Below are 14,243 nucleotides of genomic sequence, written 5' to 3' on the forward strand. Positions count from 1 at the left end.
GGGGGTCCGCGGCGGACCCCCCAGACGGTCCGCCGCTGTTCCGCCCCGGGCGGAAAAGGTCTAATAATAGACACCGCCAGCCATATTAGCATGGGCTTGCAGAGATGAGCCGCCACGGAAAGGCATGCGGTCTTCACTTTGTGGGCCCCCTGCGGGCCCCCGGAGTGAAGGAGAGATGGGGGGTGCACACGGGGGGTACCTGTGGTACCCCCTGCATTTGCATAAACAAAGCGGCAGGCACCGCACAGTGCCTGCCGCATTGTGTATGCAAATGCATACAAGCATTTTTAGCATTGTGGCGGGCGGTGCTGAGGGCACCGCCCGCCACAATTTAAAAAATGCAGGATGCACCCGCCACAGTGGCGGGCGCATCCTAATACCCCCCACGGGACCCCTGCCCTTATGGCGGGTGGTCCCTCCACACTACAGGGTGACGGGCGGACAAAGTCTGCCCGTCATCCTAAAGGGCCCCCTTATTTGAATATTCTACATAAGTGTCAGTCTCTCAGATTGCATATTGCAATTGCTTCAGAAATGGAAACGAGCCTTATTATGCTTAAGGACTTCTTCAATGAGATTGTAGCTTACTGCACACATTTAACCCTTTGCATCTTGGTTTTAGTTATCATATTTAAAAAAATATATATGAAAAAATCCCAATGCATAAACCATATAAGCCGAACCCTAATAGCCTGTTTATTGTCATTGCTGAGGGAGAGGAGGGACTTCATGACCAACTGAAGCTTTGCCTCTCGTAAGTCGTGACCCCTCCTCATACTAAAAAAGGTAATAAATGAATATGGTCACCATTGTGTAGTTATAGTTAGGTCAGACTTTCCATCAGAAGAGTGTTTTTTTTCGCTAATAACTTTGAAACTATTGGACAAATCTTCACAAATCTTTCAAAAAAGAAGATCATCAACCTCAGCTGCCTCCTGTAAAGGTTCGGGATGATCTGTCAAGCGAGGGTAGGGAAAAATGGTGATCCCAAAATGCTTAATCTCCATGCAATTTCCATATAGAAAATTAGACACTGATATGGAAAAACTGCTAAACACAATTACACCAAATTTGGCAGAAAGCTAACAGGCATGTGCATCAAAAGAAAAAACGGTCGCAAACGGGCAGATTCTCAGAATCTGCCCCTTTGCGACCAGTATTTTTGCATTTGGGATGCATCATCCCAAATGCAAAAATCGCAATTTAAGTAATCTCTAAGTTGTGATTATTTAAACTGTGACTGCATTTAAGGAATCACAAATTGAGATTCCTTAAATGCAATGCATTAAAGTAAAAAAATTAGCGATTTGTATTAGTACTCGCAAATTGCGCATGCAATTTCCCATTAATTCCTATGGGCCTGTAGGCAAATAAGGAATGTGTCGGAATCGCTATTTTTACAGCGATTCCTACATGCATAGGCTTTTGCGAGTCCTTAATTGAGATTCCTTAATTATCGCAATTAAGGACTCGCAAAATCCTACCTTGATGCATGTGCCTTTAGATCTTTAGCCAGAAAGCATGCCTTTTGTGATTTGCTGTATATCTCTCTATCTCTATTTAGGAATCGGAAATCCTTATGCATGTAGGAATTGCAAAATAAATTGTGATTCCTTAACTTTACCTATTAGGGAGTCGCAAATTGCAAATCACTCTTAGGTAATGTCACTTAATTCATTTCTATGGGCCTATAGGCCCATAGGAATGAATGGCAATGAATTCGCAAATTGCAATTACCAAATTGTTAATCGCAAATTGTGAATGCAATTCCAAGGGTCCCAGGGGGCCTAAAACCTCCCTGATGCTCCCCCCAAAAAGGTAAGTGTGCACATGTGGCCCACATACATGCCGTAAGGGCATGTGTGTATTCCAGATGTCAATTTAAACAATGCTCTTTTGTGCATTTTTCAAAGATTGCGCAAATTACCATCAACTTGAAGTTGATGGTAATTAACGTTTTCTAAATGCACAGTTTGCATTTAGGAAAGGCTTGATGCATCGCCTTTATGGAATTGCAAATTGTGATGACCTAATTTGGGAATGGAAATAGGTTCATGCATCAGAAAAGGGTATTTTCCAGTTGAAAACATGCAGATTCTGTGAATCGGCCTGTTCGTGAGTGGAAAAAAGCTTAATGCATGCTTGCAAGGTTGAAGATTTATAATATCTCTAACTGCAAGACTCCCACGGAGTCACGCTGGAGTCTTGCTGGAAAGAACAGGAAAAAAAGAACTCTGATTGGCTGGTGCTGTGGGAGTTCCATGTGACCGAAAACCTGATTAGGGGCCACTTCATGAAGAAAAATGTTGCTACCCCCATTACAGGACTCAGGGACTCGATCTTTGAGACCTGGAAAGTAAAACAAAAAAGTACATAATGAGGCTGAGAAACTCGGAACTCCTAGCCCATCCTGGAGCCAAAATTTAAATTTAAAAAAGCAATTTAAATGTCATCATAGTTCTGCGGGAGTACCTTGTGACCAGGAGACTCCCAAATAAATTTTAAATATGTATAGAGAGAGTTACGTCTCAATACACTATGAAGCCCTATTGCATGGGCAAGTTGCTACTAAGCACCGTGTGTGCTCAGTGTGCAGAGTGCTGGTAGAGTCCACACCCTCCAGAGATCTAAGCCCCATTAGATGGGCAAGCCCCTACTGTGTACAGTCTGCGTGAGTGGACAGATATTTAATACATCTCACTCCCTTCAGGGATCCAAGTCCCCATAGAACAGCAAGCCCCTACTAAACACAGCCTGCATTTTCTGCGGTGCTCTTCATGGGGAGCCCACTCCCTCCAGACACACAGGCCCAATTAGCAGCATGCTGTATTTTTACAAAAGTGTGCCAACATTTCTGCCTTTGGCATAGAAAAGCCAATGGCCATTGCAGCAGTGTGACTTTGTAAATAAAATGACAGTTTATTCAGTGGTTACAGTAGACTATAGTTAAACATGTAAGTTACGATGAAGAAGTAACCTCACCTCACTATACATCTATTACTTCACACCGATCATTATTCCTATAATATATATGCAATTTAAAACTGTTCAAACAATGTAAAACATATTTACATTCCATCAACTCATATATCCAACAATAATTGAGACAAGATTATCAGGCTAAATTGATGTCTTCTCTTGGCATAATTACTTTATTTCTCCTATTCTCCTATGTCATCAGGAAACTTCCACACATCCTTAATGTAATGCGCATAATGCAAGGCATCTGTAAATTGCAAATTATTTTTAATGCAAAGTAAGATGTTCATCTCCATACACGCTGTGTGAGTGGGCACGGGGCCTTGCCTATAGTCAGACCCTGCATTGACTGAGGGTGAGTAGCAGAGGCCCGTTCGACCCGCAAGGGTGTGGCCACACTTAACTGTGGTTAGGAGAATCATTTCAATAACGCACTGGTAAAGAAGAAACAATAACGTGAAATGACGACTTTTCAAGTTGGAGTGGCACGTTTATTATTACACACGCACATAAATCAATGAGGCATATTGCTAAAGAACACTCGGAGAAAACCTGGCTTCACTCTGCCAGAAACTATGTAAGATATCAATTGCTTATAAAATGCTGCAAAGTGAACAGAAGTGACTATCTACTAAAATATAACTTTCAGTGTGAAATGGAGGCTTCAAGCAGGCATTAAATCCAGTTCAAGAAAATACTTTGACTACACACCACTTTCCTGAGGAGAAACATTATTGCAGGTTTAAGAACTCTAGTAAGAATAAAATATCAGAGGCTGAGATTAAAAAGACACAATTGAATTTTAGCTGGGTTATACAGAGTACATTTCAATCAGGCCTAGTGCCTTGAAGCACCTATCTAGGGAGAAGAACCCTAGAAGATCTTATACTAAAATGATACCTATAATGCAAGGAATTGGGTATGTATGAAAAAGCATAGGGCTAGCTAGATTATTAAGAAGATTGAAAATTGAAATGCTATCTTATTCAGGAAGGCATCACCTGGTAGATTTGGCTCTGGCAGTCCCAAATTAGATATCGGTCGACCGGAGAACCGCCAAAAAGTCAGCTTGGAAAGTTCTGCCTTCTAATTGTGAGGGTGGATCTTTTATACCTAAAATCACAGAACTAACACTGTCCTGACGTATTTTCTGACGCAGGTGTCTTGACCGCATTGTCCTAGGACAGCGGGGGGGGTCAGGTGTCCTAACGGTTGGTTGGCCATGCTTGACCGCAAAACATAAACAAAGACTTCTTGTCCTGTACATATTTCTAAAATTATATGTGAGAGCGGAACTTGCGATAGGTACTGCTATTGTGAGAGGTTGCGGCTTTTACTTCGTGCAAGCAATGTTTCAAAATAATGTTTCAGTGGAAAGTACCACGATGTGTCAACCTGCACCAGCTGGGCCTTGTGTACGTGTGAGAGGGGGTTGGTCTTGAGGCTGTGGAAAATTACTCTACTTCACATCAGGCCACTTTACCACGTTGTTTTTCAGTGCAACTGGTATGCACATTTAACATCAGTGTGGGCCTAGTGCATTTTGTTACCCTAAGGCATGTCTTCTTGGCCTTTGCCTTGGGTCTATACCCCAGGATTCAGGGGATTGGTGGGATTTACTTTGCTGATTATGCATAGCAAAAATAGAGGGTTTTAAGCATATTTTCAGGTTTTCTCTGGTAGGGCCATATGTGGCATTTTCACCATCAAGGCAGATAAGAGGTGCTCTTTTTGGTGATCAGATGGTAGAGCGTGATTTTAACCCTTCATCATCTCCCCGGTCTTGTTCATTTATGAACACGCTCCTAACTGAGTATTTCGGTGATCCTTCAGCCAGGGGGGTATCCAGGGCATGTCGTTAACATAACACTTAAAGCTGCCTTGGAGCTGCTCTTTTTCTTTTGCTCTAGCTCCATCTGGCCTAGCAATTATGTCGGCATATTCGGCACCTGATTCTTTAAGCAGACGTTCGTATTGGGCTGCTGTAGGGCTGGTGCTCATGGTGTCCCTACCTGGGGGGAGTGGGGGAGCTGTGGGTATGTCATAGCGTGTGCCTGGTGCTGCTACCTCGCTCATTTCTAATTTTACTCCAGGCCCATCCCCGGGAAGTCGATCCATGTCTTCATACTTGGCTATCTGGTAGATCCCTGTGCTAGGATAATTCATCCCTACTGCCTTGGCACTTAATTTTTTTATGCAATGGCTCCCTAACTGAAAGGCGCAACACAGTATTAATAAAATCCCAACAAGGGGTATCATAAATTTCAGAATTGCTGTTAGCCATGAAGGCATCCAGTCAAGAGTGAACCAGTCTGTTGGAATAATGTCCGCAGGGGCACCTCCTTCGTCGGTCATTTCTTTTCCCAAGTTAGTCAGCTCCTCAATGGCCCTTGATATGGATCCGTTATCTTCATCGTTTCCCGGTATGAAAGTGCAGCAGGATTTTCCGATTTGATGACACAGACCACCATCTTTGGCCGTCAGCATGTCGAGGAAGTAGCGATGTTCCAGAACCATTAGTCTTAATGGGCACAGTTCTTCCCTTATTGCATTTAGGCCGTCTCTGGTGCTGTTGATAGCTTTCATGACCTCATAGCGTGTTACTTCCAGCCAACGGGCATTAGCCTGAGTTTGAAACATTTGGAATGCCCCTCCGAAGAAAAGCTGGGCCTCGTTAAAGAGGCCGAATTCTTCTGGGACCATACCACAGGCTTCTGCTGCGAAATACTCTGCTGCTCGCCGGTGTTGGTGGAGGAATGTCACGTCACCTGTCATTGGGTGTGACAGTATGTGGGAAGCATTTGATGCCGGCACAACCAGATGTACTTCATGCAGAGTCACCAAAGAACACAGTCCGAGCCACTGAGGAGGTAGTTGGAGATAGAGGTGTTCTCCGCATGCCCAGTAGTAGTCCATCAGAGTGGAGGTGCCGTACTGCATATCGAAGTTAAAAACCGTGGAATTACAGTCTGTGTTACGCCCAACAGAGACAGAGCCATTACCTATTAAACAAAGAGAAGGGTTTTTTAGTTTAGATGCTTTTTTATGTTTGTATATTCTTTCCCCACCCCAGGTGTATCTGCTTGCTGCCTCATTCCAAATCTGTTCACAGTTATCCTCTACATCCCAATCAATGTTTTTCTCCCATATTGTTTCGCCAGTCCAAGGGGGACCTAGGGACGCTGCTTTACAATATATGTCGCCAGGTTCGAGCCACCTATTCTTGTAGTATACTCGGGCTAGTACTTCCAGAAGCGTTCTGATCTGGCATTGACAGTGTGGGCCAGGGAGGCCCCCCGGGTGGCGGTGGCCATGGAGGCGTGGGTGTGTGTCACATGTTGCTAGGGGTGTTGTGATCGAAACGTATTTCATTTGCCTAAATATCTGCGCTCGGTGATCCATGTTTGGTATATTTCTTTTGTACTTCTCTTGTATCATCTGTTCTATTTGTCAGAAGTAACCCTGAATATGACATTGTTGTTATCCCATTCTGTTGTATTCACATATCCAATCCATATTCCAACCCCACCTACTATTTGGACCTGTCCCTCCATGCGGCAAAGATACAGGTGTAGTAGGCACATCACTATATGTGGTGGAACTTCTTTAGGAAAAATTAGTCTGTCTGCTCCTACTGCATGGGGAATGTAGGAACACACATAGTAGGACTCATTTGAGATCCTTTTCCCTACGGCTGTCATGTCCCTGTACCATGAATTTTCTTCCAGGGAGGAGTGGACTGAATGGTCTCTTACTGATTGGGGTAGGCTGAGCATAGGCCCTAGGCCTTCTTGTATTTGCACGAGTTGTTGGAATGTTTTGAACGACATTCCTTTAGGCTTGTGTCTTTTGTCTATATGGGAACCAGGGACAAACGGGGAGGGGATACGGGGTATTGACTTTGTTAAGTAGGGGGGGATGGCGAATCTACGTGTTCTATGGTGGCGGGGAGAGCGTTGACGGGATGCTCGTTCTGTGGCGTTGGTAGCTATATTCCATTACCTATTCCTTTTCTCTGGGGTAAAGGGTGCTATTTCAAGGTGCACACTAATGGGCGTGTTGCTAGCAGTGCTATTTTCTGGGAGTTCAGGACCTAGTGTTCTGTGTGTTGCTTTCTGCTGTTTGAGTGTGACTGCTGGTACAGTGGATGGAACAGTGGACAGTCAGGCATCTTGGCTGCTTCTATCATTATAACTTTTCACAGCAAGAAAATAGATACACCAATTAAGAGTTATTAGTGCCACTCCAACAAGGATACAGAACATAAATGTGATAAGAGTGCATAACTTCGCATCACGGCTGCTGCATTCCTGGAGCAGCACGGGGGTGTCATCTTCTTCATCTTCTTCTTCCTCGACAGTGGATGGGAAACCGATGTCCTCGTTCAGGCGGACCATGGGCATGTCGCTTTCCTCTTTTAGTCCATTGTTTGATTGAGTCGAACCTCCCGCCGGTGGATCCATGCCTTGCGCTAAGCTATCCGGACGGCAGTTGGAGATGAATCAGTCACTGCAAAGGGGCCGTCGAACTTGGGGTCTTTCCACTTCCTGACGTGCCTCCGGACGAAGATCAGCGTCCCAGGATGGATAGGTGGCAGCTCTGGATCGGTGGAGCTCTTCTCCTTCCTTTTGGACACCTGGGCAGAAAGAACCTGCGTAGCGCGGGTTAGTGTGGACACAAATTCGTAAAGCTCAGCTTTAACTATCTCTGACGATGACTCACAGTCAGTTTTGGGCCTGGTAGAGGGGATAGTTACATTTATGGATCATCCGGTGACAAGTTGGTGGGACGTGAGGTGGTGATCCGAGCTTGGGGAGTTTCTCAGTGAGTAGAGGGCAAGTGGAAGGCAGTAGAGCCATTTTTTACCGATGGTGGCGCTGATTTTGCTTATTTTGTTTTTGAGCAGGCCGTTGAGGCGCTCACAAATGCCATTGCTTTGGGGGTGATAGGCAGATGTTAGTTTGTGTCTGATGCCTAGCATTGTGGTCAGGGAGGAAAAGATGGCGTTTGAAAAATGGCTCCCGTTGTCCGTTCTGATGGCCTCGGGAATTCCAAAGCGTGAGATGACGTCACGCAGTAGGAATGTGGCTGCTGCTTTGGCATCGCAGTGGACGCATGGTCCAGCTTCGATCCAGCGCGAAAATGGGCATACCACCACAATGAGATATCGTAATTTTGGCACCTATCGATCATGTCAACATAGTCAAGGTAGAGTTCTTTGAAGGGGCCAGAGGGTTTTGGGATGGTGGAAGCAACTGTTTTGAGCGTTGGATTTGGTGAGTACTGTTGGCAGATGAGGCAATTATTGACAAAAAGTTGTATTAATTCGTGGGCATTGGGAATGAACCAATCTGTTTGCAGTGATGTGGACATGTTATCTCGGGAGACATGTGCGGGAAGGTGGAGTTGGTCCAGTGCCACCTGCAGTAACGCTTGTGGCATGACAGGCTTTCCAGACATGGTCTGCCTGTAAATAAAATCAGCAGGGTCCTGCTGTACTCCCTGTTCTTCGATAGCTCTTTCTCTTGTTGTGGTGCACTTTCTTGTATTTCTCTGAGATGCAGTTGGGCAATGGAATCTTATTGTTGTGTTTTGTCGATCGGGCAGGAGGCATTTGGGTCAAGAGTGTCATTGCTGGTGTCCGTGTCCTTGTTGATGTCCATGTGCTGTGGTGAAGATATACTCTTTTCATGTGCTGTTGTCTGTTGTGCTGGTGCCCCAGCTTGGGCAAGTAGTATTGTTTCAAAACATGCTGCACGGTCCACAAATGCTTATATGGGGACAGTCCTAAATATCTTTCTCAATCTTTTGAATTGTACCAACCCAGCCGTTCACTTCGTTCAAGTAACCAAGCACTTCTGAAACCCCCTGCAACAAAAAGAGCTAGGCAAGGAGACCGAGCATTTTCATCGGTTGGTCCTGCCCTATGGAATAAAGTTCCCATAGAAATGAGGATGAACACCAATCCTTAAGGACTAATGCTTTAATTTTCTTTATATTATCAGACTAAGTGTTTTACGCTAGTCTTCCTCCATAAATAATATTGTTGAAACCAGATAGACTCACGGACAGAATTATCGAAGTGTTTCTTCCTTTTCTGTTGTGAAAACTAGAGTATAGAGACAGACTACAGTTCCCAGCAGCTTAGCGTTATTTTAGCGCGAAGAACCTGCGGTCATATGATCCATACCGCAGTTCACCAATAGAGTTTAAAAGTACGCTTCCTGTCCGTCTCGGTACCTCCCACTTGACAGCCTAGACGGATGTCAGGAGTACCGACGGACAGGTAAGCGCATTTAGAGGAGACGGGATATCATCCACGTCTCTAGTCTGATGTGCTCATAGCGCTCATTCGGCAGGCACTGCAGCTTTAACCGACTTGTATTAACACGGCGGCAGCATTCCGTCTGCGGGATGCGATGTCCTTTTGACAAGGCAACGCTCTGTTTGGTCTACAAACAATCTGGGTTTCATACTTAACTGTTCTCACGGCCAACTCTCGAAACGCATGTGTTTCAGAATATCAGCATAACGAAGGTGCATGTAACGCTAATAACATTTTCGTGTTGGTACTTTACAAAATAGCCGACAAATGCAACCTTCCTTATTAATTTTTAAATAGCGCAGGGTAGGCGCTGATGATTGTTGCAGAATATCATGGCATACCTTGCAGAAATGAATGATCCTGCTGAGACAGGGCGCGTCTAGCTAATAGCTCCTTAGCTCTTCCTCGTTCTATAGTGTTTCTTCTTCTCTCTTTTCAATAGAGCGGTGCTTCATTTCTACCTGAGCTATAGCCGGGTGAGGTGGAGAGTCTATTCCCCATATCATGGGTGAGTGGGTACAGTGTTATCCTTTTCACATCATCATTTTGATTTGAATGACTAAGTTGATTATTTAGCAACTATCGACCAGTACTATTTGGCATCATTAATTTCTCACGAGAAATTCGTTTTTCCTCACAAGCTATCGTCATTAACTGTATGTTTTTTGTGTGTTTGTTTGTCTAACACGATACCCTGACCATCTGGATTATCTCCATGGGCGATTTCAGGTGATATGATTTTATACTATAAATCACTACGTTTTGCACACCAGCAGTAGCATTTTTTTGTAAAGGTCCTGAAGAAGCAGAAAGGGATCTCTTGACCCTACTATACTGCAGAAACATGTCGACCTCGGTTACATCTAAGTAGTCATTTGTTACACTACTTTGCACTGTTTTTTAACTTTGGGTGTGGGTAGGATCCCATTAAAGTTCTTTTTCCATTCCTGCAACCCAATATTAACTTATTCACTTATTTTTTGCACATAGCACATTTCTTTGCACTGCTAGTCAGTTTACCCCCTGATACTACTCTTCCTTCATCACATTTCTGTATCCTCCCACAAGATTAGGCTACAATCTACCTAATCCATAGTGGACATGTTTCCACTTCCTTCGGGTGAAGGATCCCAAATGATGTAGGGCGGTACAGGATGGGTATCTGATGGGAACACAATTTTTCACCATGAATACCTGGGATTCTTGGATTGTATCCTAATATAAATGTACAGTTTTTTCAGATAGCTTGTGTTATCCTTGACCCATTGCCACTAATTGTTGTTTCACTATATCTAGGGATTGTAGCAATGCTAGGTCAATAAATATTTCCCTCACACACCCCCTTTTATTGTTTAACGGGAGAAGTGAAAGACCCATTGACTGACATAATTGATAAGGCCAAGGAATTTTTGCATTTATTTCACAGTTTGGGGCTCTGGGGTGTTTCTTATGGCCTCAACTCTGTTTGGTGTGACTCTTCTCCCTGATGCTGATGGTACCTGGCCTAGGTAGTTTACCTCTATTTGGCAGTACTAAAGCTTGTTTTTGTCCACTTTATACCCTCGGTGAGCTAGGGTGGTGAGCAGAGAGATGGTGTCTGTTCTGCACTGCTGTTCTGTGGTGCTGCAGAGCAAAATGTCATCGACATATTGCAGTAAGGTGCTGTCACATTGGAAATTCGCGAAATCTTCTTTGACAACTCTGTTGAAGACGCTGGGAGACTCACTTCGGTAACTCATTTGCACCCCTTTGTAGCAGAACGCCAATAGGTATTGACTGTCTGGGTGAAGGGGGACGCTGAAAAACGCATTTTTCAGGTCGATCACGGAAAAGTATTGTGCATTCGGGGGAACATTGGTGAGGATGACAGAAGGGTCTGGGACGATGGGAAACTCGGGTACCACTATGTTATTAATCGAACGCAGGTCATGAATTAAACGCCATTAGTTGGTCTTGCCCTTACGAATAGGAAAAAGGCATGTGTTGCAAGGCGATACACAGAGGTATATGACCCCCTGGTCCAGCAGAGCCTGTATAGTAGGGGCAATGCCCTCCTCTGCTTCCTTAGATAGTTGGTACTGTTTAATTCTGGGTAGAATTGTACCTTGTTTCAGTGTTATTTTAAATGGGGTGGCAGAACGAATGAGGCCTACGTCATTGGGACCGGTGGTCCACAGGTGTGGCGGCACTTGAGCCAAGTCTGCTTCACGCACTGAGTCATATTTTTGTTGGGCAGTGGGTGTTCTCTTTTCCACTGTCACCGAGAGGGGTACCTTATACTGATAGACGATCTCTGTTATGGGATGGTCATCAGGATCACCAAAGAGCTGTTCGTCTGAAATGTTTCTCACTTGGTGTCCGGGCTCGATGAAAATTACACAGACCCAGGAGCCCATATGGTCGTCTCCCGCTATAAAGGCCCCATATGTAGGTGTAATGGGAAGAGCGTGTATGCCTAAGATCATGCTCCTGTCTGATGTCTGGGAGTTCTGAGACTGTGGGCGGAAGAGGAACTCTTTTGGGAGTTGGACAGTGCTATTGTGTAGTTCTGCTGTGTTGGCTACAATGATGTGTACCGCAGCGCAGAATGCTTGCTCATCCACAGGGCGGGCCCTTACTTGATCCTTCAAGGAAGAGTCAACAGTTAGTGCCATCATCCTTGCTAGTGGTGTGCCTGGTATAGAACAAACCATTGTTCCGTTCTCATGGAAGTGAATTGTCATATTCAGTTTTGCCATGAGGTCTCTCCCTAAAAGGTTGACTGGAGAATGTGGTGAATAAATCAGTGGATGCTCCAGCACCCGGTCTCCTATTTGCAGGGGTACTGGCTTGGTAAATGGGACCCTTGCTATTGCCCCAGAGAATCCCTGTGTGTCCGCTACTTGATCAGAAATAGGCAGATGTCTGCCTGTAATGCAGGAGTACGTGGCGCCTGTGTCAATGAGGAAGCTATATGTTTTGTTATTTATCGTGACCAGGACGGTGGGGTCATCTTCACCGCTCATGATGCATGATAAAACTGGGCACACAAGAGTTGTCTGTGGGCTGTCCTAGCAAGTGTATCCTCCATTTTGGTATTGCTGGATGGTGCCCTGGGCGAAAGGATTGTTGGGAGTAGTCACCACTCCTCCTTGGGGTGTAGTGTTTTGGGCTTGGGACATCATTTGATACGTGGATACCTGCTGTTGTGGCTGCAAGGGAGCTTGCATTTGCAGGGGCTGCATGGGGACTTGCATCTGCTGGGGCTGCATACTTTGCTGTGGGGCAGGTTGGGCATAGGCATACAATATCTGGGGCTGTTGTGTATACATCTGTCGATATTGTTGGAGTTGTGGTGGCACTTGCTGGATAGGGCCCATGGGTTGTTGGCCTTGCTCTCGGAGCCTAGTACGACATTCCCTTTGCATGTGGCCTTGTTTGTGACAATAAAAGCAGGTGCGTGTCCCTGCCTGCAATGGGGCCCTTTGCTGTCCCACCCCATTTCCCCGTCCCTGCATCCATGTGCCTCTGTAGGTGTTATTCCTGTCATTGCTGTAGTGTTGTTGATCATTCCCGTAAACAGGCATTGGTGTCATGTATTGTACAGGGGGCTGTTGTTGTACGTATTGTACTGTAGGCTGTGGTTGGGCCTGTACATACTGCACTGCTTGTTGTGGTGGTGTCTGCACGTAATGTATGGCTGGCTGTGTTTGCTGTTGTGTCTGTGGCTGCACATATTGCATGGCAGGCTGCTGCATTTGTGGGGCAGACTGGGTATTGGTGGCAAGTGCGTTTTGAGTGGCCTGTGGGAAGGTGGTGACTGCCGTCATTTGGCTGACAGGTGCAACCTACCATGAGATTGTCCACTGTATCCTTTTTCTTATTAAGCTTCTGCTGTACTAGTTTTGCAGCTGCATTTTCAATAGCTAGCTGCCTACTTTTTTCCTGTTCTATTTTCTTTTTGCAGAAATGTATGATGTGGTCTTGTATTTCAGGCCAAGGTTTTGCTTCCATGGCTAACACCCCATCTAATTTTTCCTGCACGTCTTCTGGCAGTCCTCTCTTCACCATGTGGTAAAAGAGCCTGCTGTTCCTTCCAGTTGTATTCCAGGAGTCACCTAACTCCTGGTGCTATTTTTCTTTCATTCTAGAAATAAAGTTAATAGGGTCCTCATTTGGTTGCATGGTCAGAGACATGAGAGACCCAATGTCTGGAACATCAGGGTATTTTAATCGCAATTTAGTCCAGACTGCCGCCCTTATTTTATCAAACGGTTCTCCATCGTATGTTGTGTCGTTCATAGTTATCAGTCCTCTACTGATGCTTGTGAAAATGTCTTCTGCTTCCCCTCCCATGAGGGATATTGGCAAACTTTTCATATCACCAACCCCTGGTTTGGTGCCTTTGGTATTTTTCTCTAGGGCCACAATCCATTTGCTGGCACCTTCCTTGAGGGGTGGGAGGTTCTTTTTAATGGCTTCCTTCTCCGCATAAGTCCAGCAGTTATATATGGGGTGGCCTTTGCTGTTTTGTATATTAGCGGCATCTGGCAGCTAATCCCTGCACCTGGATGCTTCGGTCTTGTGGTGTCATATCGTATGGCATATTTCTGCCAAATTTCGAGACTGGCTCGCATGTAATCATAGTCCCAATCCTCATCCCCTACACCCTGCAGGATACATTCTACTGCTTTGGCCATATGCTGAGGTTCGAACGACCCTTCTCTTGGCCAGGGGATCATCTGCGGGGCCAAGGATTCTGTCCATCCGGCCAGATCGACTGTGAAGGGGATGACAGCGTAATCTGAATTCTCGCCTATGATCACTATTTGGTTGGGAGTTAGGTCATTGTCCCGCAGGGCACCTGGCCTGCTGAGGAACATGCCATTGCCTGTTCTAGTTCGAGTGTTTTGCATCGAGGCAGTGCCAGTGACCTTGTAATTGATGTGAGTGTCGGTGC

At 45.3% G+C, this 14,243-nt stretch overlaps 1 pseudogene; it reads right to left on the reverse strand.

The window, feature by feature from the left end:
- Nucleotides 1-4,669: 4,669 nt before the first annotated feature.
- Nucleotides 4,670-13,354, reverse strand: LOC147732794 (uncharacterized; annotated as a pseudogene).
- Between the last annotated feature and the right edge of the window lie 889 nt (nt 13,355-14,243).

The sequence above is a fragment of the Lissotriton vulgaris genome, chromosome 2_1 (genome assembly GCF_964263255.1).
Source record: "Lissotriton vulgaris chromosome 2_1, aLisVul1.2, whole genome shotgun sequence".
In the NCBI taxonomy this organism is placed as follows: Eukaryota; Metazoa; Chordata; class Amphibia; order Caudata; family Salamandridae; genus Lissotriton; species Lissotriton vulgaris.